This window comes from Otolemur garnettii, unplaced genomic scaffold (genome assembly GCF_000181295.1).
Source record: "Otolemur garnettii isolate 467f Iridium unplaced genomic scaffold, OtoGar3 scaffold00044, whole genome shotgun sequence".
Lineage (NCBI taxonomy): Eukaryota > Metazoa > Chordata > Mammalia > Primates > Galagidae > Otolemur > Otolemur garnettii.
In genome coordinates this window covers 11608657-11613334 of record NW_003852439.1, presented here as the reverse complement: position 1 = coordinate 11613334, position 4678 = coordinate 11608657, and positions in this window count along the sequence as shown.

Sequence of the window (4678 nt, the reverse complement as noted above, 5' to 3'; positions counted from 1 at the left end):
GTCATTCACTCTTTCAACACCCGGTTACTAAGCACTTAGTGTATGTCAGGCGTGGTTTCTTGCAGGGAGCCAAAAACATGAGCATCATGGGTCTACGGGGCTTGTCTAGTTGAGGGAGACAGACAGCAAACAAGGAAAATAAGCTATCACCAAGTGTCATTACTATCCCACACATGCGATGTGTTACTATATAGCTACTTAACATACAACAATATGTGTGTACCATGTTTCTCCAAAAATAAGACCTACCCCCAAAATAAGCCCTAGCAGGATTTCTATGCATTTGTTAAATATAAGCCCTACCCTGATAATAAGCCCTAGTGATGGGCATGATAGTGATATGCTGCCTAGCCACCCCATGCATTTTGGTGCAGAGCAGTAAGGAAGACTGGAATACCTTTTATCTGCCCAGCTCCTTTCTCCGAGCCGTTAGCACTTGTGTGTGTGGTAACCCCAACCGCAGGCATCCTATTGCACACGTGCAAACAGCTAGGGGAAAGGAGTTCACACATCACTAGCACCAGCCCCACCAACAAGGTCGGCTCCCCCGTCAGGTTCCAGAAGAAGATGACTCAACTGTATTTGAATAAATGTAGATTGTTGTATTATACTTAAGAAAAATAAGACATCCCCTGAAAATAAGCACTGGTGTGTCTTCTTGAGAAAAAATAAATATAAGACAGTGTCTTATTTTCAGGGAAATATGGTAGGCTGCTGTATATTAACACATCACACATATATATATGTAGTTAGTTGGTTGGATAATTAGTTGTAAGTGCTAAGGTGGAAACTGAGCAGGATTGGGAATAGGGAGTGAAGGGTGGATTGTGGTCTCAGTTGGGTGGCCAGGCAGGGCTTCCCTTAAAGGTGACACTGAAGATGACCAGCTCAAACCCTGCAGCTGTCCTGAGGAAGAGCATTCCAGCCAGTGGGAGCAGCGAAGTGTCCTGACACTGGGTTAGCTGGAGGAAGAGCCAGGAGCAGACGAGGGAGAGCCACCCAGCAAGATGTGGGGACCCTGCTCTGCCCCAAGTGAGTCAGAACCACTGGTGGCATATGAATGTCAGGTTGACACACCCTGGCTGCTGTGTGAGGCACAGCACAGAGCAGGAAGGTGGCAGAGGTGCCATAACAGCCCAGGGGAGAGAGGACCTGAGCCCAGACAGCAGGTGCAGCTGTGAAGGCCAGGGTGGGTGGGGTCTGAAGGGCAGGGGAGGGGGGCGAGGCAGCTGGGTTGTCACGGCCAAGTCCTTGGGAGTCACCAGTGGGAGCTATAAGGGTGAGGTTGGGGGAGGGCTGGAATTTCTAGAGTAATTTTTTGCTATGTCCTTTCACATCTCTATGCCTCCTTTTTCTCCACCTTGAAATTAGGCAAAACATCGCACAGGCCTCTCCTATTTCCCTGGGATGTGTCATTAGATACCACAACTTAAAAGGCCCAGAGGACTCAAAGAGAAAGAGCTTGCACAGGTGGCTTTGACAGGGAGGGTAACTTCCGCTCCAGGTAACACTGTCATAAATGCTGCACCCTCACAGGCACTAACAGAGAATCAATCCCTTCTCAAGATAGCAGTGGTAGAAAAACACCCCTGCCCCCAGAGAGCCCAATTTCCAAGAAAGCTCATCCCCGCTCAGATCCTTTTTTTATTACTCTCAGAAAGGTGGCGTGAAAATTTGATAAGGCAAGATATCAAAGTTCCTGTGTGTGACAGAGAGGGCTCTCGCTTACTGATAATGTGCAGATATGGCAGGTCAAAAAGTACTTTTGTATTGCTTTGGGGCTGTCGCTCAGCACCAGAATTCCAAAAGCAGCTGGCTGAGTCAGCCCATTCCTGCCCATTCAACCTTCCAGAACATCCTCTCCTCTCCGCAAATCTGCAGGGCCACGGTGATTTCTGAGATAACCCTCTGGGTAAAAAGGAACCGTCTCCTGGTGTTGGGGGGATGGGGGGGTGGGCCACAACCCCCTCACAAATGGTGGCTGACAGCAGGTGCTGGGTCTCTCCCAGGTGAAGGGTCTGTGTCCTGGGAACACAAAGGTTCTGACATGGGGCAATCTCTGTGGTAAACTGTGGTGGGCAGAATTATACCCCCAATGATGTCCACACCCTGATCCCTGGAATCTAGGAATATGTCACCTACATGACAAAAGGGACTGTGAAGGGTGGTTCAGTGGGTAGGGTGCCAGCCCCATATATATATGGAGGGTGGCAGGTTCAACCCAGCCTGGCCAAACTGCAACAAAAAAATAGCTGGCTGTTGTGGCAGACGCCTGTGGTCCCAGCTACTAAGGAGGCTGAGGCAAAAGAATTGCCTAAGCCCAGGAGTTGGAGGTTGCTATGAGCTGTGACGCTACGGCACTCTACCAAGGGTGACATAGTGAGACTCTGTCTCTAAAAAATAATAATAATAATAATTAAAGGGACTGTGAAGGTATGATCAAGTGAAGGCTCTTGAGATGGGGGTGAGGGGGTCCTGATTATGTGGGTACACCCAATGTAGCCAACCACCAGAGTTCCTAAAGGGAGGAAGAAGGGTCAGAGCAGAGAGATTTGAAGATGGCCCTACCGGCTTCAAACAAGGAGGAGGGGTCTCGGGCCAAGAGGTGCAGGCAACTTCCCGAAGCTGGAAGAGGCAAAGAAACATCTTGGTTTCAGCCCAGTGAGACCCATTTTGGATTTCTGGCCTTAGGACTATGAAAAAAATAATTTGTGGTTTTTTAAGACACTAAATTTATGGCAATTTGTTACAGGAGTAATGAGAAACTATTACATAATTTTTTTGAGACAGATTCTCACTCTATTGCCCTGGAGTTGAGTGTCCTGGCATCACCATAGCTCACAGCATCCTCAAACTCTTGGGCACAAGAGATGATCTTGCCTCAGCCTCTCAAGTAGCTGGAACTACAGGTGCCTGCCACGACACTCAGCTTTCTATTTTTAGTAGAGACGGGGTCTTGCTCTTACTCAGGTTGGTCTCGATCTCCTGAGCTCAAGAGATCCACCTGCCTCAGCCTCCCAGAATGCTAGGATTACAGGCATGAGCCTCCGCACCCAGCCCCGATACATAATTTAAATGGAAAAAGCAGGATGCAAAACAGTGTTTAATAGTAAATTCTCTCTCATAGGAAATGGATAGACACAGACATAGATATAAATATATACTTTTTTGTTCTTCCTCTAGCCCAGGTTCTGATGTGATATATTGAGGCCCCAGACCAGCCAGGTCTCCGGCCCCCGGTTTATTTAGGTTCCGGGAGCAGACCACTAGGCTACCTTGCTCAGGAACAATTGCTCTTAGGTGCCTGAGGGCTATTTGCTTTAGCAGAAGGGAGAGAGAGAGAGAGAGTATTTGAGGGCGTAAAGCAGTCTTAGTAAGAAGACTATATCTTAGCAATTTTTCATAAAAAGATGTGGTGCAGGCATTCTGCAGGCAGGAGAAGTGGCAGAGGCAGAGTGAGCAGGTCCGTGATAGAATGCGCGCCCCGACTGCCTGCTCCTCCAGCCTCTCAGAGACACACTCCCGTGGCTCTTAACACTACACGTGTGGAGACTGCCAGTCACTGGTGCTCTTGTTGCGGAGGCTCCCATGTTTATTAGGAGAGCCAACTCCCTCCCCATGCCCTTATCTCCACGGTGTTACATTACCAAGCTATACAAGTGTTTCTTATAACTCTCAGTCCTCCTTGCCGTACGCTATAGGGGCTGCTACAGTGATAGATTACACATACTCTGTGAACCGGCACTGCCTGGGGCCTGTGGGGATGAGGACCAGGGGTGCGGTGCAGAATTTTGTACCATTTGAATGTATTAATGTTAGCTACTGAAAATATTAAGTTTTCCATTACAACAACCCTCCATTACCATAATACACACATTTTCAAGGCTCATCCACTTAAAACGTGTAAACCTGAACAGCACAGAAACATTGTTATCGCTACCCAGTGCTTAACCCAGTGTCAGAAGGACAGACAAAAATGGTAGGATAATCTTACCAGACTCCTTGGGTATATGGCATCCACTGACCGAAAGGTAGTTAGCAAGTGCTCCCTATCAAGACTGACTCAGAGAAGAAATTCCTCCCAATGAATATAGAAGCCCATATCATGTACCTCTCCCAGTCTCAGGGTTCTACCCTCTGCCCCAACACATCCCGAACATCACAAGAAGCAGGTTCCAATACCATCTTGTCCTGGAGCCTGGTCCTTCCTCCCACGCTACAAATAGTCCATGGCTAGACTCTTCAACATCCCTTACTCTACCTAAAAAATCCACAATTACCCGCATTTTATGTTTTGGCTAAGGCAGTGGAGGAGGACTCCAACAGCCCTAGGCATAAATGCTTCCAGACCTAAAGTGGTTAGCTGTACGAAGCCATCATGCAAATTTATCTCCTAACAAACGTTCAAAGCCATTCAGCCTTGAGGAGACCTCCCAGAGAAAGGGGAGTAGAATTCAAAAGTTTTTGATTATACAAGTTCACTCAAATTCTAACTTGAATATTAAAACTCACTGATATTTATGTGGCCCACGTAGCATCAGCTTTACTTATTTCATGCCTAAAATCAGGGCTGTAAAGAATTCGAAATAGTGAGAACACAAGGAACAAAGGTTGATTTGAGTGTCATCCACCCAGGAGGGCATTTTCTTTTCTCACCTGCCACCTGATCTTACCAGCT